This window comes from Rhinolophus sinicus, chromosome 16 (genome assembly GCF_057876585.1).
Source record: "Rhinolophus sinicus isolate RSI-liver-muscle chromosome 16, RSI-T2T, whole genome shotgun sequence".
Classification (NCBI taxonomy): domain Eukaryota; kingdom Metazoa; phylum Chordata; class Mammalia; order Chiroptera; family Rhinolophidae; genus Rhinolophus; species Rhinolophus sinicus.
In genome coordinates, this window is record NC_142516.1 from 40,836,451 (window position 1) to 40,859,369 (window position 22,919).

Genomic DNA, 22,919 nt, shown 5'->3' on the forward strand with positions numbered 1-22,919 from the left:
ATCCTCAGAAGTCAGAGCCTGGTGATGGGAACTTCCCCACTGTACATTTGGATGATCACCGTGGTTTAGGAACCATTGCCCTTGAACAATGCCACCTTTTGATATCTAACACACCTAAAGAGTTGCCGTTTGTTCCACCATGTCAGATTGCTAAAGAAAGAGTCACATTCCCTTTTGGAGTTGGGAAGTCTCCAGTGAAAATTTTATAAACATAGCATACAAGTTTCAGGATGGCTGCCATGTTTAACCCAACTTGGATTAAAGGGTGAGTGTTGACTTTGAAACAATATGGTTCCATAGCACTGAAATGGCATAGGATTAATTAGCAAGAATAAATATATACAGGTGAGTACATAGGACTTCATAATAAAAACTTTTGTTACTCAGCCCAGCAAAAAGGTGCCACTTGTTCTGCATACAAGGGTCCTGGCAGATATCCTTGTTTAGTGGGGATGTTATGGGCGGGACTCAGAAAATAACATAACTGAATTGGGTCTTCATTAATACAACAGGGTATTATTTTTTACTCAAAAGGTAATAACTGAGTTTTATTTTAATAACAAGTGTGTGTGGTTTTTGTTTCTCTCCCATTAAAACCTTTGTCTCACATGAGGTCTGGCATTCATCACAGACTTGTTCAGATCTATCTAGGATCTGCTGTGAACAGGGAAAGAAGCTAAGCGTGGGCCATAGCAAATCAGAGGGCAATATGTTAACCAGTCACCACTCTCAAGGGGACATTCCAAAGATAAATGCAGTTATGTTCACAAGGTTCTTTGAGCTCCCAAGAAAAAAGATGTGCTGTGCATCTGTGCATCTGGTCCTATTAATAACTTCTTTGGTTTTCATTTGGGCTCATACCCACAATAATACAAGAAGCTATGTAGCCTGCTTCATTCTTTCATTTACTTTAAATTTACGTATGAAAGTAAATACTGGGCCCTCTTACTCTTTTCAAAGTCTACATTTAAATTAAAAAAGGGAAGAAAAACCAAATAAAACCTCTTTTCATCTGTGCTTAAATTTAAGTCTATGTAACTCCCTGTGATTAGTATATTCCAAAACACAACTATTTTTCTGGGAATCTAACGTACAGTGTGGTGACTGTACTTAATAATACTGTAGCATATACTTGAAGTTTGCTAGGAGAGTAGATCTTAAGTGTTCTCACCACAAAAAAAAGATAACTATGTGAGGTGACAGATATGTTAATTAGCTTGATTACGGTCATCAGTTCACAATGTATATGTATATCCAATTATGTGATATACCTTAAATAGATACAATTTTTCTTTGTCAATTATATCTCAGTAAAGCTGGGGGAGGGGCAAGGAAAATCTTCAAGGAGAAGAGGCTGCTCTGCCTTAGAGGCACCATCAATAATCTCTCCCATTCCTGGCACTTGTGTCTCTCTCATGGCCACTGCCCACTAAAAGAACGCTAAGAAATCCAAACACAAGTTTTTAAATTATCCAGCCTGCTCAACTCCTGAAAGGTAAGAAAGAAAAAGTGAGGGAAGGTGAGAGACTATGGTGGTAACAGTGGTTCTAAAGCAGAAACACAAACCCATAAACGCAAGTAAGTTCCGAGTCAGGGCCGCCACGGAGTCTTAAACCAGGCCCGCTGTGTTTTGATCTTGCAGCAGCACATATGGTCTTCCATTAGCGGGTCTCAGAGCAGTGGGCAATGTTACCACACCATATGTGCTGATCGCAACAATGGGGCTGATTTATGTTAGTGAGCACAAGGTTTTTTCTTTGTATTTCATCTCCTTGTTATTTCAAGAGAAATGTAAGGGTAGATTTATTCTGCCATTACAGAGAGGCTTCCTAGAGTTTGTTTGTTTAAAGTTGATAGTTTTCAGTAGGGTGAAGCAAATCCGTTTTCTACAAAAATTTGGTCAAAGCTAGGAGTTCCTTTTCCTTCTCCTCCCCTAAAATGAAAGCAGATTTACCTTCACCCCAACCCCGACTTGCAGCTCATTCTAGAACCACAGACAAAGAGTCAAGGCAAGAATGTTATAGAGAATAATCATTCTATAAGTTCAGTGCTTAAATGTGGCCTCTCCTCTTTCCTCTACTTCTTGTCTCACCCGGAGGAGTACCTCTGGCCAGAGGTGAATGACTTCGGAAGACTAATCAGGGAAATCCCAAGATGTCAAATAACTAGGTAGAAATTTCGGAAATGACAGGCAAGCTGTGCTACCTTCATCTCCCTAGAAGAGTCTAAGATTTCCCCCTGCTGTCCAATAATCAATTGTCCAGTAGTGCAATCAAACTGGGTCGAAAGGAAGATGAAAACAGAGGTTTCAATACCAGCACACAGAGACAGAGGATATCATTACCTGTCAGATGTGCAAAGAAGATGTCAAAGGCCATCATCACCTTATGCCCCCACAGGAACCAGTCACCTCTGGTCCTTGGAGGATAGAAAACCATTTATTTTGAGTATCTCTATGCATCTATTCCACTAGATGTCACTTCTCATCTCTCAAACCCAACCAGCCAGCACCATCCTTCAGTCCCAAAAACAGTCTAAGACATAATCTGTCCTCCCATTGCAGGTCTTCAAAACTTTATCACATCTCCTACCTCCTCTAATTAACACATATCAAATAGATGGAAAGCATTCTAATGATTAAACTAATTGACCCTGAGGTGTGAGTGACTGGTAGCCATTCTGGAGCTAGTCGCTAATGTTCACTGTTAGTAATAAGAATACATTTGTAGTTAGTAGACAGGAAAAAGGTGAGACAATGGGAAAAGAATTTTTCAGGTTGTGGGAAAGAAGCACATTTTTAGACTAGACTCTAAATTTTATCAGACTATCTTCACCTTCTATATGTACCCCATTTACCTCTCTCTTCTTCACTATTCTTTCCTAAAAGATCAGGGATGGGAGAGAGCTCTGAATTAACAATAGTCAGAAATAATGATCCAGTGTTTGGAGAAGACTTGATTGTGTAGCTAACAAAATTCCTTGCCTTACAATAGAAAATAAAGTTCTCTTTCCCTCAACCACCTCTCTTTAAAATTGAGGAGGTGATTTAAAGAATCAACTCCTACCTCTTTTATATAACAAGCATCCTGAAAAGCAAAGTAACGTGTTTGAAAACATGTGTTGTCAAGAAGATATAAGCAGACTTAAGTTCAATTTTGGGCTTTGTCCTTTACAACCTGTATGATTTACAATTACTACTCCCTCTAGGTTTCAGTTCTTTCATGTGTAAAATGGGGTTATTCATACCTATGTCACCAAGATGATTCAATAAGATAAAATCCAAAGACTTCACAAAGTGCCTGGTATATCAATTGGTTGTTGTTGGGATGAGGGTGGTGATTATGGACACAGCCCATTCCCACCACACTGAACACTAGTTGAGAGGCATAGTGTCTTATCTCTTTCTCCTTTACCACAGTACCACACACAGAGTGCATATACAATAAATACTTACTGAACTGAGTAGAAAGCACAGTGGGCACAGGTAATTCACTCAGTAAGTATCTATCTGTTAGGCTCTCAATATGTCCCATGGACTGTCTTAAACTCAGACAATAAAGCTGTGAAAAACAAACTGACTAAACTCCCTGTTTTTGTCTAGTTATCATTCTAGTGGTTAAAGACAGATAATCAATAAGTAAACTAATAAGTTACAGAATTTCAGATGACAATATGGCAATATGAACTATTAAACATTCATTAAAGAGAATTTTGGAGTAAAGAATGACGGGGTGAGGAGAAATTTGTGTAGAATCATTAATAAAGTCATCTCTGAAGAACTGGTATTAAATCTGAGAATTGGATGATTTAAAAAGGTGTTAACCATTAGAAAATCTACAGAAGGTGTTCTGGGCAGCAAGTATAAAAACCCAAAGGCAAGTACAGGTTTTTAGTATTTGAAGAACAGAAAAGAAGCCAGTATGGCTGAAGCATTGTGAGTCTGTGGGAGAGAGTAAAATATTAGGGTGCAGGAGAGCAAAACCAAGGACATAAGCTAGGGAAAGCTAGAATAGTTTGAATTTCATTCTGATTATGATAAGGCATCAGAAAGTTTTAAATAGCTTCTCAGAAGAGAGGCCTGCTTGGTGCGTGATTACTTGATGAAACAAATGAGGTTATTCCGGCTCCTACATAATTGTTTGGTGCTACTATAGCATGTAAGATTGTCAAAGCAACCAGGTACTTCTTCCGTGGTTGATATTCAGTTGTCATGCCCAAGTAATGTACTTCCTCAGTTAGGGAAAAAAAAAAAAAATCAGGACTTGTGTTTAATTTCAGAGAATAGAAAATTAGATCAAACCCTACCAATTCAGTCAAAGGAAGAAGGCTATAAATGTTTAATGGGTGAGGTAGAGGGCCTTGCTTTGAATCCCTTCTCAATCAGAAAAGTTATAAAATCTTACCTCTAAGAGACCATTTTTCTCTTTGTATTAGAATTCAACACTGAATTTACTAGGGTTCACATCCTAATCTCCAAAAAGTGAATTTTATAAGGATTAATCTAAATTTCCATAACCTGAAAAAACAAAAAACAAAAAGTCCTTGGAATGGGAATGTGCCATACTAATACTGTGTTTCCCTGAAAATAAGACCTAACCGGAAAATAAGCCCTAACATGATTTTTCAGGATGACATTCCCTGAACTAAGCCCTAATGCGTCTTTTGGAGCAAAAATTAATATAAGACTCAGTCTTATTTTCAGGGAAACAAGGTATTGTATCATTCCATGTCTCATCAGGAAAACAAAAACCACTCTAGCTATTTGCATCAGAGGAAATGTAATACAGGAAATTGAAAAATCTGGGAAGAGCTGGCAGGGAAAAAAAGGAACAGATGCACTTAGCCAGAGACTAGCAATTGCAAGAGGTTATTCCCACCCATAGTACTGAAGAAACAAAAGGGAACATTTTGGGGGGTCCACGATCTCTATACCATCGCCAGAACATCCATTGCTGGTGTCATTGTAACTACAGCCATGGTTTCTTTGCAGAAAGTCTGGAGAAGTCCACAGCAGTCACTGTTGCTACTGAAGCCAGAATCCACAGGTGCTTTGTTGCTGCCTGGGCAGGACGCTGGAAGTCTACACTTGTCTACCACCACTACTACCTCTGCTGTACTGCAAAAGCATAGAAAATATTGTCTCCTCCTGTCTCCTAATCTCCCAGTAGGACCTCCCATTTGCAGAAGGTAACTAGAAGCCACTGGGCAAGGAAATTTTAGAAATATAGCTTGCAGACTTCTAGCACCCCAGCAATAAATAGAGCCTGGAAGAGTGGAAATGGGACCAGGAGCTAACAGATAAACATCAATTCCCTTGGTTGTCACTGTTAGAAGTCCTACAAAACCAAAGTAAATAAAGTCTGCCTAGAAATATTCCAAAAAGTGTTTGTAACTGAAAAGAAGAGAAGCTGAAAATCTGGAAAATGGAGGAAGATAAACTCATGAGATAAGCAACAACTCTTGTGCTTGCTTCTTTGTATCCCATCCCCTTTCTCAACCTACCTTCCTGTATCAATCAATCTACTATCAAAAACAAAAAAAAACAAACAAAAAAAAACAACCAAGACTTACTCACGCTAAAGTGTAAATGACTGATTATAGTTTCAAGAACAGCCAGTATAGTAGGCAGAAAAAAAACTAGGAATAACATCAACAAAAGCCACTTTTTAAATAAATAATCCTTAAGATGTCCTATCTGAGGTGTGATGAAACAATATGGTGAACGTTTAAATTTAAAAAATGTATTACAGTAAAAGACACATTGCCATTAATCCCCCTCAAAATACTCCCCCCTTGCTTCGAACACACTTATCCCATTGTTCTTGCCACTTTCTGAAGCAGTTCTGGAATTCCTCTTTCATGAGTGTCTTTAGTTGTGCTGTTGTGGCTGCCTCAACGTCCGGAATCGATTCAAAACATTTACTTTTCATGGTCATTTTGACTTCGGGGAAGAGCCAGAAGTCACACGGTGCCAGATCCAGTGAATAAGGTGGATGAGGACTCACCATAATGTTTTCATTTGACAGAAATTGCCGTATACCAGAAGCGATGTGTGACACGGAACGTTTTCATGATGGAGGATGAAACCATTTGCCCATTTCATGTTAATGCATTTCTCGTGATCTCTGATTTACAGCATACGTTAAAACATACCTTCTCTCAATTGTAGCTCACACCCAACTGACTGCACAGAACAAGTTGAAACTTGTCACCCAGTTACTAAGTTTCAATGCGCCACTTCCCATATTGAAGAGCCCTGCCTTTCCATTGGATGGCACCCAGCAGCAGCATTCACCATATTTTTTATCATCTTTTTGAAAGACTCTGCGTCTCATATTGCTTCTGATACAGCAATTTCTGTCAAATAAAAACATTACGGTATGTTCTTATCTACTTCATTCACCGGATCTAGCACTGTGCGACTTCTGCTTCTTCCCCAAAATCAAAATGACCATGAAAGGTAAACATTTTGAATCGATTCAGGACATTGAAGCAGCCATGACAGCACAACTAAAGACACTCATGAAAGAGGACTTCCAGAACTGCTTCAGAAAGTGGGAAGAACAATGGGATAAGTGTGTTCGGAGCAAGGGGGGAGTATTTTGAGGGGGATTAATGGCAATGTGTCTTTTACTGTAATACTTTTTTTATTTCAATATTCATGTGTTTTTTTTATTACACCTCAATATGCAGGATATAAAATCTTCTCCTTCAGCTCACACAATATAAGGGGAAAAACATATGGTCCAAATATATAAAATCCCATGTGGAAGATATAAGAGATGTACAAAGAAATAGTAGAACAACAAAAGCTGATCTAAAGCAGAGTTTCTCAATATCAGTGCTATTGACATTTGAGGCCAGATAATTCTTTGTTGTGAGAGGGTATCCTGTGTATTATGTTTAACACCATCCCAGGACACTAGCACCAACTCGTAACAACCAACAATTTCTCCAGACATTGCCAAATGTTTCCCATGGAAAAAGATCAAAAGTATCTTTGTTAAAAAAAAAAAAAAAAAAAAAAAAAACAATTAAGTGGAGAATTACAATATATGTATGAAAAGAAAGGAGGGAGGAAGTCTAGCAGGAACAAAGCATCATGTGAAAAGGCATGAAGACATAAGGCAGAAATGAGGCTGGAGTAAGGGTATGAGGAGGGGAATGGAGGGATGAAACTGGGAGGCAGAAAGTATTTACTATACCAGGCTTAAAGTTTTAACTTTCATCTCTAGACAATGGGGGGCCATTGAAGGATTTTTGAGTAGGACAGTGATTTATTCAAATCTGCATTTGGAAGCATTTCTTTGATGTCTGTGTGGATACCAGAACAAGGTATAAGAGAAGACACAATGAAAGGAACCCAGTTATCTAACTATTTGCCATCATCCTAACCAGATAATAAGAATTGGCATGAAGGCTCTGAAAAGAACGTGAGAGATACTTAGAGGGAACCCGTGTAGTTTAGTGATTAAGTGGAAAGCAAGGAAGAACAGTGTAAGAATTGCAGTTTGCAAGTTTGAAACAGTGGGGAAATGGAGCAGGCAGAGAAATGGGTCCTACTTTAGATATGTGAAGTTTGAGTTATTGATGGGCCATCCAGCTCAAGATGCCTAGTAGCTATTATATATATCAGCCTGTTGCTCAGGAAAGAGGTCTGGGCCAGATCTGTCTGCTTGGGCAGCAACTCTATGAGTGGCATCATGACTGGAGAACAGACAGCATGGGAAAAGACTTAAGGACTGATTTCAGGAAAATGATAACATCTGGTAAAGGGAGAAGTCAAGGAAGAAGAAAAACCTTAAAATGATTCCAAAAAGAAACAGAAGGATAGAAGGAAAAGAGCTGGTAGAAAAACAGCAGCTAAAGAAAGAGAAATTTTGAGGAGGAAGGCACAGTTAACAGTGCAGAAAGCAAGCAAGGGCTAAAAACTGACCCTTAAATACTTTGCCAAGGTGATGTCAGGAAGGTCCAAGAATCTGAATGCCACCAGCAGGAGAGAAGATTGGGAAAGGAAAAAAAAAAAAAAAAAAGATAGTGAGACTCTGAATTCTATACATACAGAAAACTCTTTCAAAAACCATAGCACTGTTTTTTCAATGATGAAATTGAACATGTTTATAAGGTGACAAGCAGGAACTCAGAGAAGGAATGACTAACAGTAGTCAGACCTTGAGGAAAAGAGTGAAAATGAAGGATGCAGTTAGTGGGAGGACCAATTTGGAAGGAGAGAGGGACATCTCTGACATAGAGAGGGGTCTGAAGTAGATGTGTTCAGGTGACAGAATGTTCATGCCTCCAAGAGAAATAGAAGGCAGGGCCACCTGTTAAGAATGAGATCAAATGAGGCCCTTTGAGAGGACGAGCCAGACTGGGCATTTCGGGAGTACCTAGGAAGTTGGAGAGAAATGAAAAACACAGAAAAAGCTGACCAGGCAGCTTTGAAGACCCAACTGAGACTTGAAACCACTTGCTTTCAGAGGGGCCACTTTGTAGGGATGTGTAATTTTGGGGGGCTGCACTCAGCAGTTCAAATTGGGAGCAGACTGAGTCTGGGTGGACCCTGACTGTATTGTCCAATAAAATATAGTGGAAATGATGCTATGCGAGCTTCTAGGTCAGGCGTTTAGACACTGGCAGCTTCTACTTCTGGTCTTTGGATACTGCTGGAGCTCTGAGCTACTGGAGGGACCACATGGAGTGGCCAAGACCACACAGAGAGAGAAGGGGGTGGGGAGCTGAGGCCTGTGTCCAACAAGACCCTTCCATCAAGGTGCCAGTCATATGCGCAAAGCCAACTTGGACCCTGCACACCACTTGAGCATTGAGTGACCCAGTCCACACAATGTGGAGCCACGGAGTTCTGCCCAACTTCCAGCCCCACAGAATCATGATGGAAATGAGGGACAACTGTGGTGTCAAGTTGGAGACTTCAGAAGTGGGGCTTCTTCCCAAGATTATCATTGGCCGAGATCTCACCCTGGGAATGGGCTGTGATGAAGATTCTGGCATTATTTAAATGTGGGGGAGAAAAATTAAGACTGAGGAAAAGGAAAAAAACAAAAAACAAAACAAACAAAAAAACCCAAGTTCAAATTATTGCTAATCATTCCTGGCTGTTACTCTTTTAAAAAAAAAAAAAAAAAAGAGGATTCAAGGAGGAAAATTGTTCACCAGCAGTCACCTCAATTGCCACTGTGATGCCTGGTGACACATAATTAGAAAACAAATGACAGATTAGTTTAATAATATTCATTAGCCACTAATGAAACTGACAGTGTTTCCTATTGAAAGCAGGTTGGGCTGTTAGTTGATTTTAAGCAAATTCTGCTCCTCCTCCCTTTCACCCTTTTTCTCCCCCCTCCTCCCCCATCTGTCTTTCAGCTAGAGGCTGGGTGGGTGGGGGTGGGAAGGATTGCAAATAGGTCATAAAACAGGGCATAAAGGGTGAGATGGTTGAGGGGACAAAGAGAACAAGAGGAGACAAATCAGAAAGGGAGAGTAGTTCCCCGGGTCCAGGGAGGAGGACAGAGATCAAGAAAGGGGGTGAGTCTAACATTCCCCCCCCACCCCAGCTATCTTCACACATCTAACCGCTGTCAACAAACAAAATTTCTATTTGCCTTGGGGAGGAAATGGTTAACAAAAGGGGGGGGAAGCAATGCTTCCTTTCAGGCATTGTTGTTCTTTTCTTTTCCTAAAAAAAAAAAAAAAAAAAAAAAAAAATTATCCTAAGTAAGAATTTTAACGATATGCAGAAATCATAGCTGTCTTGCTGAATCGTTGCAGGACTGACCCCCCTTGACAGTTCTTAAATTATTCAGCTATCAAGGGCCTGCTAAACATTAAATTAAGCATCCTCTCTCCTCTGTCCTAAACCATTAAGTTATGCAAATGCACAGATAATGGGGCATATGACAGCTGGAGGCATTAATCACGCAGCTCTGTCTCTGGGCTGTTGTTATGTAGAAACTGCATCTGCCAACAGACCGAACAGCCACAATTAGATCTCACTTAATGGAATGAGGAGACACTACCTAGCCCTCCATACTCGTGTTAGGTTGTAGACCTGGGAGTGAATAAGGCACTGGGGAGATCTGGCTGCTCTCATTCTCCCTCTCCCCCTCTCTCTCTTTTTAATACCTGCTCCTCCGATTGAAATGAAAAATTACCTGTAATTGTTATCATTTGCAAACAAAACCTGTCAGAAGACAAACCTGCTGTTTACAATGGATGTTTTTGTTGTTCCCTGGTAAGGTTCTTTGGGGAATTTTTTTTTTCTTTTTTTGACAAATTCTCTGTCTTTGAGGGGAGGCTGGCGCTTTGAACTGGGAAGAAGCAAACAAACAGCCTCCAAATTGCTGCCTTGAAAACTTAGACTGACTCACCCAGCCAGGTTGTTTGCTGGAACACTGGCCAGCTTACCTGTGCTCTTCTGTGGCTGCTTTGCTCCCACCAGCACCAATCCTTCCAGAAAGAAGGCAGCAGAGACTAAACTGTGCTCTATCAATCTCTCCCCCTAGCAAGTTGTGAATTAGATGGACTGAAAGACATCTCTTCCCAAGAACTTGACTTTACCCTCTGCATGATTTAACACACTCAGTTTATAGCTGATGTGTTTTTGACACCCAAGTGGTTAAGCATTTATATGGTGGTCAATTGTTTTGTCTTCCATCTCTTTTGGTTTTTCACCCTTAGAACATGAGGCCAACACACTGGCTTTGTAGGAATATATATGGTTTGCTAACAGTTACCATCTATAGAGGACTTGAGTTAGCATATCTTTTTATACCAAAACATTGATTTCCAACTGGTTCTTCAAGAACCCTGTGGTTTCATACAGTCATGGGTAGATAGGAGACCCAATGTGGGAGACACTCTTGATCACCACCCTCCCTACCCCCTACACAGCAGGAACACCACTTTCAAATGTTCCACATACTGAGCTTTTGTGTTCAGAAAACAAGTCCTTCTGTTTAAAAAAAAAATAGTTCCCGGAAGCCACTATTCTAAAATGAAGTCAAGGAGACTTTCAGATTTTGTCCCTGGCAACAGTCATTCAGTCTCAGATCTGTTCTCCCTGTTAGCAATTTAGATGGTTCTGTATTTAGCAAACAGTCAATGGCACTGTTTTTCCTTCTTCCTTCAAAAGTTCTCTAACACTTTTCGGAAGTCTACATATATTTATGAGCAAGAAACCCAGAGTGGAAAGGAGGGGTGATGATTTGCCAATAATTGAAGCCAGCCTGCCCCCCAACCCCATTAACTCCACTAACCACCATTTAGGGCCAATTAGCTCTGAGCTGGGTCAAGACACCCCTGACCTCCAAACTGTTCACTGTGCAAAGAGAGGGAGCTGGTGAGGGGAGTATGTTGTGGCTGCTTCTCATGGGCCATGAAAGAATTCATGAGTCAGGTAGAAATACAGAAGGAAGATTTATTAAAGTAAAGGAAGGGTCGGCTGGGCAGAGTCTGCTAGAAACTACTGAAAACTACTGCTTTGAGCTTTTGGTCTCAAGTTTTTTGTTTTGGGGAGCTTTTTTGTTTGTTTTTTTTGTTTTTTTTGTTTTTTTCCCCCCTTCTCCTGCCTCCCCGCCACCCAACTCTGGTTTTTCAGTCTAGTTGTGTAGGACACAACTCCCTGGCCCATGCTGGTATTATGAGCCTTGGGCTCCCCCAGCTGAGGCAGTCGGTTGCCAGTCATTGGTCAGCTGCTTGCAGCAACTCACGGCAGCTCACGCGGGCTGCTGGCTGCTCATGATGGCTGCCAGCCACTCACGATGTCCACCGGCTGATCATGGAAGCATTCAGTAGCTGGCCGCAGCTCACTCCGGCTGTTCACGGCAGCCCAGCTCCAGGAAGAGCCATTGTTCACAATTTTAGCTGTAGAGGGTGCAGCTCACTGGCCCATGTGGGAATTGAACCAGCGAACTCAGCATTAGGAAGTGTTCCAACCACCTGAGCCACAGGGCCAGCCTCAAGTTTTATATTTTCTAAGCAGGATGTAAACTGCTTTGGCCTGTAGTTGCAGGTGGAGGAAGGTGCACTTAAGCTGGTTATTGCAACCTTTGTATATGTTATGTAGATTTAAGTTGGAGCCAGGAGTGGATCGCATACAGACATAAAACCTCTCCCAAGTCACAGGGCCACCATTGGGCTGAAGTAAATAGAAACCTTGAAAACTAGTATGCATAGCAAATGTATAGGAAGCAGAATCCTTAAAGCCTGGCGGAAAGCGAGAAAGAAAAGCTTTCAGAAAGTCCCATGCTGAATTACACTTATTAAATCAAATTATACCAGAGATCCAAATCTCAAAATAGAAGATTTAGTGCCACCATTACAATCCCCTATCTTAACAGTGTGTACGAGGAATCCATAATTACTATGGAGAGGGAAAACTCATGCAGGTTTTTCTGGTAAGATTCAGTAAAGTCAACTCAAGCATACAGAGTACACATCATGCTCTTTCCAGGCCTGTCATGCTCCATACTGTCTTTTCCTAAACCTTCAAGCAGTTCCTCCTGAGGCCTTCTTGAGCCTGGATGAATCCAACTGCAAGGTTTCAGGTCTCATTTGGAACACTGGTCTCTTGAATTCTGCTTCACCCTCTTCAATCCATCCTCCCACAAACCCCTTAATACCTCAAATGCAAATCTGCGTGACCTTCCTCCACTTAAAAATCCTGTAGGCATTTGACCAATTCTTCCTGTCTTAGCTTTGAGGTCATTACTGTGTTTCCCCGAAAATAAGACCTAACCGGAAAATAAGCCCTAGCATGATTTTTCAGGATGACGTCCCCTGATCATAAGCCCTAATGCATCTTTGGAGCGAAAATTAATATAAGACCCAGTCTTATTTTGGGGGAAACACAGTACTCTGGGAAGACTTCCTTGAGCTTCCTCCACTGCCCCATCCCACTGGCACCAGTTGAGCATCACTCATACCCTCTCTTGTACTCTGGCATCCCCTTGCCACATGCTTGTGGCTTTCACATTAAGTCGTATGTACTTGCTTGTCTATCTCCATGAACAAACTTATGAGCAAGTTGAGCAAGTTGCGTGCAGATTCCAGATTTATTCATTCTTGCCTCTGTTACCTAAGCCAGTGCCTCTATGTTAAGGTGCCTCCAAAACATGAATCATTGGGGACCTTGTTTAAACAGATTAGTTCAGAAGGTCTGGGGTGAGGCCTGAGACTCTGCATGTCTAACAGGCTCTTGAGAATGCCGCTGCTGCAGGTCAATGAGCCACACTCCACGTAGCCATACCCCAAACAACTTTTGAACAGGGTGTCTCTGTCACATCCTCAGTGCTAAGTTAAACACAAGGTTTGGATGATTATCACACCCAACCAGTTACTAATTGACTAGGTGCTAAGTCTACCTAACAATTCTCCTGTCTCATAAACCCACAGTGAGACCTCAGGCTACTTGTTATTAGAAACAATTCAGGTGCACAAACGGATAACTGTCCCCTTACTCCACCTGGCTCACCCCACTAGAAAACTGACTGCTCCCTCCCCACTCTCTGAAATCTCCCAACCCTGTCACTCCCAACAGGTCTATCCGCTGTCTTCTCCCACCCCCTCACTGTTAATTTTCTTTGTAGCACTGCTCAGTTTTCCAAGTCATTCAATTCACATATCCCTTTCTTTGCTTATTATGCATCTTCCCACTGGAAAGTCGGCAAATGCATGTCTTGTGGGGGTGGGGGAGGGCTCATCACCTCATCAGTACAGAACCCAATGCCTTGCATTTAAGCGCCAGAAGGGGCACATGAAAGAGTGGGGCACACAAACAATTGGTCTTCTCCGAACTCCAGCGGGTCCACCCCTTTGTGTAGAGATCTTTGAACTACTCTTCCTCATCTTGGTGTTTATAAGCACTGAATGTCTCAAAGAGCCAAAAAGACAGATCTGTTGAAAAACACCGTCTTTTCACTGTGGAGCAAAGGCAGGTATTTCTCAGGAGAGCACTCAGTGGCTTTTGCTGGAGTCCTCTGGAAACGTTGATTTGCATGAAAAAACAAACAAGGATCATTCTTTTGTGATGATCTTTATTTGTGAGGATCCTAGTGCCTCCTGTGCTGTCTACATGTGTTCTAAGGCTGAGCAAAGCTTTCCATTTTTGTCCCAGTGCTTCTGTCTTCTAAGAAAGCTATTTAACAAAGTACCCACCTATAAAGCTTGGCTTGTGGGGGGAATAAATGGAAGATGGTTTCACTAAAGCAGCTTTAAACTTTAGAACAATACTTAACATTGAAGCAGAGGAGATTTGTATCTTCTGGCAGTAAGAACTGAGCCTAGATTAGGATATTGAAGGTTTTACTATTGAGACAGGTTTAGTTAGCATGTTGCTAGGTAAACAGGGGGGTCCCTGATGGAATAAACAAAAAGCAGCCATATCCTGAAACTCCAGGTTCTGGAATGTCTCCTTCACTCCAAGAAAAAGATATGAGAACGTGCCTTAAGGTTAATAAATTATCTCAGATCCCTTTTGGCCGGACAAAGGAGCAGATCTGATAGATAGGAATGGGTTATTTCGTTAATCCCTTCAGGACAGACAAACAGGACAAACCTGATAGATGAATTCCATTAGAAGGCTCCAGCCTCCTTCCCCAAGCAGGCAAGGGAAGGTATAAAAGTAAGTACTTTTGCCTCAGTCACTGGGCTTCCCAGTTTTGGGTACCCCCTCCTCCTCGGGAGCTGCAACCTCTTCTCCTGCTTGTAATAAACTATCTTCCTTTACAACTGTTTGCCACTCCTGTGTCCGTGTTTCCATTCTTTGGCTCCACAAGACACGATCCTGGCCCACACCCAGAAATTGCCAGCAGATCCTACATCACTATTTCCCTTAAACATTAAGTTACACATGTCAGGGTCCAAGATGGGCCACCCCAAAATATCCCACAATGGCATACTGATTACTTCGAATTAAAGTTACTCAGTGCCAGACAGGCACCTAGACCCTCCCTTGTCTCTTTGAAATCAAGAAATAAATCTCCCATGTGACAGGTGTCTTCCCCACTCCTGGAAGACATCCCCTATTTTTAAACAACTGAGAGTCGAAAAGTCTGTACAATCAAATCTTGTTGCCTTTTTTCTAATTTACTACTTTAAATTCCTCACTAAAGAATACCCAAACCTTGCTTAGATTCCTTTCTAATGAGCACCAACTTTGTCCTGTCATTTCTCACAAATTTGTTGTTTGTCTAAATAATATAAAAAGCTGCCCGGTTTGATCATTTTGTTGAGCCTCATTGTATGACCTCAACATTTTGTTGTAGTTCTCTTGTGCACATATATTAAATTGTTTTTTCTCATGTTAATCTAGTCTTGTATCAATTTTATTGTTTTATTATCAGTCCAACCGTAAGAACTAAAGAAAGACAGAAGGTGGGAATTCTCCCCCTCCCAACACACAAATATGAGAAATTGTTTAGTTGAAGAAAGTCGAGAAATAAGGTAAGAGGGACAAACATAGTCCTGTTGACCCTCCACTCAACATTTCTAGCATTCTATTTTGTTCAGAAGTATTTTAGGAGTAACTGATAGGAACCCAATTCATACCAGCTTAAGCCAAAATGTCAAAGAATTAATTGACTCATATAATTGTCAAGTTCACAAAATGGCCGAGAATCAGGCAGGGCTGGATCCAGGGTCTCTACAAAGGTCAGGTGTTAGAAGAGCTGTCATTTTCAAATGCTTCAGCACAGACTGTATGAGATCATGTACATGTTGGTTAAGCTTCAATTCTAGGGACCATCTGTAGCCCTATAGAAACAGTACATAAAAAGGGAAACCCACCAGAGATAACAAGTGCGTGCATTTCTATTCTCCATCTCTATCAACACCAGAGGCTTTGCCAATTAACATAGTGACTAAGAAAATAGGCTCCTTTGCATGGTGAATGTTCTTAATAGTGGAATTTTCTTTCATGGAATGGGTTCTTAATAGTGGAATTTTCACCGAATCCCCCACAAAATACATCTCTCTGCCTTGCTCTTTAAAGATCTAAGTGTTCCATATCTTTGCTTAAGGACACTGATGACACAATGTTGCTTTTCTAGTGCAGGCAGATGGACGATCCTAATGCAGAAAGCATCACAGCAGCGAGAAGAGTCAGTCCACAACACAGAAAATCCACCACTTGCACTTCGGAACCAGACCACCTGGGTTTAAATCAGACTCAAGCCAACTGTGACCTTGAGCAGTACTTAATCTCCTCTTGCTTCAGTTTCCTGTCTGAGCACTTGTCTGTAGGGCTATGGTGAGGATTGGAGTTGATAAATGAGACGCGCTCAGAGAAATGCTTAACTAAGTACTCAAAAATATCAACTGTTATTATATTCATAATACTTGACTTTATTATCACTTCCTCATCATAAACCCTTTCAGCTATTTTCAACCCTTCTCCCATCTAACTGTCCTCTAATCTCACGGGTGAAACCGAAGAGATTCAGCCATACAGAAGGAACTACTGGAGAAACTTTACTCATAGAAAATGTGTGAAAATTCCTTTTTATTGGTATTAAAAGGGAATTTTAGGGCTGAAACACTGGCTCTTTTTTCCTCAAAGGAAAGTAGTTACTGTAATGATGTACTTTGAGTCACACGGCTAGTTAGCACCTTCCCTCTTCATCGGAGAACCATGAAATCTATTATGTTCCCCTAGGAGGGCAGTTTTCAATGAGAAATTGCTACATTTGTAAAAAAAACGTATTGACCATGATGGAAAGATTTTATCCACATCTACACAATGATGACAAAATTGGACATGACTAAAAGGTTTGGGCAGCCCAATTCTCAAGAACAAAACCTAGAAACAAATGTCATGATACCCATAAAAATTATTTGATATGTCTCAGGAAACCGATCTAAGCCTTCAATTCACATTCCAGTGTGTATGGCTATGATCATGTTTCAGATCAGTGGTTTTCACATGTTTTTTTTTAGCAGAACAACACTTTTCCTTAATTAATATCTTACATGGAACCCAAATATGTAAACAAAAACAAAAAATATTGCTGAGCTCTTCTGGGTTGAAAACCACAGGATGACAGTTCCTTCCATCCAGCTGTGGCCCCTGAGCTCTTCAAAGAATTTTCTACGCTTCGTGATGTCATATGAGATCTCACAAATTCAGATATTAACTTAGAGAAAATCCTGGAAAGTGGGGGAGGAGAGAGTGTTGAAATTATCAAAAAACTGATCACTCTCTAAAGGGACTTTTTACAATTATTGGATCATACCAAGTTCTAAACTACATTAGATTAAATTGCATTAATTGTTTTTTCCTTCGAACCAGTAAGTGGGGCTCTTAAGGATTATCAGATCAGCTTAGGCTTAAGAAAATATATTTTCTCTGTACATTTCAGTTGCAATTTCAGTAAACTTACAACCCTGTGTACTTTCTAATGACCTTCTCATTTTAGACCAGGCTTTCTCAACCTCAGCACTAATGGCATTTGGGACTGAATTCTTTTTGAGAGGTGGGGTTGTCCCTTGCATTGAAAGATGTGTAGCAGCATTCCTGGCCCCTGTACACCAGATACCAGGAAAAACTTCCAAGTGATAACAAGCAAAATTACCTCCAGACATTGTGAAATGCCCTTTGGGGAACAAAGTCACCACCAGCTGAGACCACTGTTTTAGACCCACCCCTTCCAGACCATTTCCCATAGTGGCAGGAGACTCTAAGACACAAATCTAACTAAGGGCCTCCCTGGCTCGAAGTCCTTCGTTCATTCAGCCAAGTGAGAACCACTTGTGAGTATTTGCTGTGTGCAGTGACTTCCATAGGTCTGCACAGCGTCAGAGGGTACTCTTTGACTCCAGCTCCTCCATGATCCGAGCCCACTTCCATTGGCACCTTGACCTCCTACAGCTCTCCACCACCCTGGCCATCACGTAATACTTGAAGATTTGTTCATACTCTTGGAACTTTGTACTTGCTTATCCCTATGTCTGGAATTCCCTTTCTCAAACCATCCACCTCCTTGAGAGCTTTGAAAAAAAAAAAAAAAATTAGACAAAGGTCCATCTACATGCCAGGTTCTGGGGATAAAGTTAGCAGCCACAAAATATAATCCCTGCCAAGACAGCCCCCACACTACAATCAAACATCTTTCTCTCTGCATGTATTGTAATTGTAGGTTGACTCATCTGCCTCTCCCAGGAGATTAAAACTCCTTGAGGAGACTCTGTATGTCAGCATCCACATCTGTTAGAAGAATGAACTTTGTAGGCTAATATTTTCCTACACTTATTCAAAATGTTGAGGGCTATAAGAATAGTCTTAAATGTCACTCGAGATGGGGAAAAAAAGCAGAGAAACATAATCCAAAAGGATTATCCAATAGGAAAAAAGAAAGACACTAAAACTTCTTACACGTAATACATTGTGAGGACAGCAAAACCTCAATAGATATTGGGTTGGAGAAATGGGTAATCAACTAATTTTAAGATGGCCAGAGAAAAATAACCCTAGTTGAAGCAAATTTTGACCTTTCTCTTTAAAAGCTTCATACCAGCCAAAAACTGTGTATTAGGTTAAATCCCACTGGCTTCTGTAAATTTGTGTCCAGACAAATTGCAAACATCACATCATCCAGTGGTCACTGTGAGTCTGCTTTTCACAGGCTGATTGATTTTTCTAATGTTGCAGGCAATTTCAAGTTGTCAGTAAGAACTAATTCTGTCTTGTTACCGCCTTCATTCTTGGCAGCTTTGCGACCACTTATTGGTTTTTGTCTTCATGTTCACTTTTCCCTGCTAATTCTAAACATTTTTTTTCCCTCTCCAGCCCCATTCAGAGGTCTGAAGATAATGTAATCACAGAGAGCCCCCAGAAGAGTAACAGGTGAAAGCATCAGCTCTTCTCATGGGCTCCAAAGTTGAACCCTCAAGTTTTGTACCCCACGAAACCTCTTGCCAAGCCTAAACACATTAGAGCCTGCCATGCTATATTCCTTAATCCAGCAATTCTGTAATTGAAGCTCTCTCGGGTTAATATTTAACCAATTTGTCAATCTGTAATCCCGGAGTTCCACACTGTCCTCATTTCACACATCTAGGGAACAGAAGCTGACTGACACTGACATGTCCTCTCTATATGTATTTCCATGCGATCTGAAATAGGAATCGTTTAGGAACAGCTTCACTCAGAATCCATGTGGTGGCTGAGGTCTCATAGCCAGGAGATCTCAACAAGAGCATTTTACTAGCAGAATTACTAAATAGAGTCCTAGTTAGGCTTACACACTCAGAATCAAATACTTGCCCTTAAGCAGAAACATAGACGATCACTCCCTTCGTATCACCCATACTTCTTAGCAGAAACTACTATAAGACCTGTACTTAAAATAAACACTAGCTGACGATCATGCCAAATATTATAAATAAAATGCTCTGTGCCTTTTCCCTAGTTGATGAGATCTATGTTTTAGGAGGGAAGAACGACAGGTCCTCTGAAACATTCAATACATCATATCTTACCCCACATGATTACCGAGAGACAAACATTCTTTAGGTAGAACCAACAAGATGAATAAAATATGCTTGTGTCCTTGAGGAACTCAAAATCATCTGAGGCCCTAAAAACTGAGACAATGCCATAAAAGCAGCATAGCCTCTAGGGGCCAACAGAGGAAAGACTCATTGATTCTCCTGGAGGAAACTGTCCCACAGTGGAGGTGAGAAGAGAGCTGTGCCCTGAACAGGGAAGACCCTGAAAGGGAACCAGAAAGAAGGGAATAGCTAGGAAAAGGGAAGGCACAGCTAAATATGCCAGGGGCAACAGTAGGCCTCCAGAAAAGGCAGGATGAATACAGATAAGGCCGCAGAGGCAGACTAGGAAAGAGTCTTAATTATCCTGTAGACACCAGAAATTTTAAATAGAAAGAGGATGTATCCGTTTTAGAAATTGACCAACGTGGTCTTTCCCTGCCCCTTTGAAGTGTACATGAATCTTTTTTTTTAATCTCTTGACAGTTTTACAACCCACGACTGTGTTTCTCAAGGACCTGAGAACCATGTCTCGAAATGCAGTGAAGCGAGAACGTATCACTCAGTTTCTATGGCAGGATGGGAGCCTAACTTCAGTGGGCACCTCGGTCCAAGTAGTAAAACTACCTAGTATCATAAAGATATGAACAGTTTAATATTCTTCAGGGTAAAGCCAATTAACAGACATGGCTGGCCTATATCTCCCTCTCACCACAGCCCTTGAAAATCCCACCTCTCTGCTTCAGCAGAGTTGAGCTCAGATGAGTTCTGGACTCTCTCACATATTGCAATAGCCTTGAATAAAACTTTTCTTGCCTGTTTAGCTTTGTTCAGTATGATTTTTCCTTTGATAGAATAGTCTCCCTTCTTGGACCTCACATTCCCCTTCAGCTACTTCCCCATTGTTCCCTTTGAGAGCAAAACTCCTTCCAAGACTTATCTGAACTCACTCTCCCTCTTCCTCACTGTTCCACTGACTTTTGCTCCCGCTTCTCCACTCAAACTGCCCTGCCAACCTCATCGATGACCTCATTATGAAGTTGTTAAATTAACATTTGTTAGATGAAGCTCAGCGTGCCAGTTGGTAAGTCATGGTTCAACAACAGACTAAAAGAAATTTAGATAGAGAAGTTTGTTGCTCACAGGATCTAGAGCTGGTATAGAGCACACTCCGAGGGACCACACAGGGAGGTCAAGGCAGGGTGCCCACAGAGAAAGGCAGGACCAAGGGCACATGCCTGTGTTGGAGTCCGTGAGTAGAGTGCCTTGGTATTCCTGGGCTGAGGCTAGATTGGGTAGTACAAACCAAACAAGCAGGGTTTCGGTGAGCTCCACAGGGGTCTTCTCTAAGGGGCACACAAGGGGAAGCCACTGGAAAGCAGAGGAGACTACTGATCACAGGGGCTGTTTGGGAAACCAAAAATTTATACTTACTTGTGATTCTGTGGGCTGTTATCTAGGGTACACACTTTCATAAGGGGGCTAGTGTCAGCTTAAGGTCCCTGTCGGCCACTTGGCCAAACAAAATGGATGCCAAGGCAGCGTCTTAGCTACACTCCCACACCTCACCTCTTGCTAAATCCTCATCCTACTGGACCAAAAAGCAGCATGGGACCCAGCTGATTACTGCATCTTCCTGGAAATACCTTCTTCAGCGCCCAGGACTTCACCCTCTTCCTCTTACCCCTGGATGTTCCGTCTCAGGCCCCTACCCACCCCCGACCCATAAACTCTGGAGCACCCATGACTCAGTTCTCGCACCTCCCCTTTTCCCCAGCTATGCTCACCCCGAGGTGTTCTCAGGCAGTCTCACTGCAATAAGTACGACATATTTGATGGGGAGCTCCAAGTGCAGATCTTCAGCCTGTACCTTGTCCCTCAACTCCAGATGTGCATTACAATGGGTTATATGCAAGGAATTACTAAATATCTCCACTGACACATTTAAGAGGCATCTTAAACTTACCTTGCTCAACAGAGCTCCCCCAAAACCTGTCCTTTCCTCATTCTTCCCATCATAGGAAAAGGCAGCTCCATCCTTCTAGTGGCTTAGTTTAGGTGTGGGGAAAGAAAAAAAAACTAGAATCATCTTTGATTCCATTCTTTTTCACATAACTCTATCTGCTTTGCCATGATATCCTGTCCACAATTTCAAAATACATCCAGAATCCAGTTCTTACTGCAACCCTGCAACCACTCTGATGCAAGCTGCCACTTCTTGCCTAGATTGCAGTGACCTGCTAATGGGTCTCCTCTGTTCCCTTCCTGTGCCACCCCCCCACCCCCCCACCCCACACCCGTCTACTCTCAGCACAGCAAGCAGATGGCTCCTTCTAAGATATGTTGATTATATTACCCCACCCCACACCCCCTGCCAAAACTTCCCTGAGGAGTCCCACCTCACTCAGAGCACAGCCACATCCCTGCAGGGGTCTAGGAGGCATCACATGACTGGCCCCCACTCCTCAGCTGACCACAACCCCCACGAAGGTCACCCATCCCTCCACTTCACTCACTCTCTCCTCCTCATTCTTCTGCAAACACACGGGGCTCTCTCCCCCAACTCAGAACCTTTATACATGATATTCTCTCTCCTTGGAAAGTTTTTCCTCAGAAATATTCACCCACCAGGGAAGGTTCTCTCCCTAAATATCACCTTCACAGAAAGGCATTCCCTAAACAGGTCAGAAAAGAGATCCACCGATTGCCCAGCTGTGAACCCCAACAGCAGCAACGTGTCTTGCTTGCTAGAGGAGCTGGGAAAGCGTTCAGAAATTCTGAAAGATCATCAGTAAAACAAAAGAGAAGATCGCAAAGTGAGAGAGAGAGAGAGAGAGAGAGAGAGAGAGAGAGAGAGAGAGAGAGAGAGAGAGAGAGCATCCATTTGCTTTGTAGGGGTCAGGAGAAAAGCACATGGACCTAGGCAGAAAAAGAACTCACAATGTTTTGGCATCAGCCCCAGTGAGCGAGATTTATGAATCAGCATTACAATTCAAGAGGAGAAAGGAGGAAAAGAGGCAATCGGATGCTCAGAGGCAGTGAGCTTACTCAGACGATGTGGAGAAAAGGACCAAGCCTTTGTCCTCGGACAGCCCTGAATGATGGAGTACATGAGATGCTACTATGGCTCGAGCTTATTAAAGGAGAAGCTGCCTGGACAGCCTCAGAACAACAAACAAAAATCATCAAAAGAAACCAGACTCAGGTCTGGAGAAACCAACTGATTATGCAAGGTTTTTCTTAGGGAATTTCCTAAAGAAGGTTCTATTGGGATGAATCTTGGTCACCTTCCTCAGGAGTAAGGTGACTGAGAGTTGAAGCCATAGACACTTAGTTATTTATGGAGATAATTCCATAAACTGATATTCTTACAAGGGTTTTGTTTTAAAGCATCTTAATTAATCCTTTAAGATATT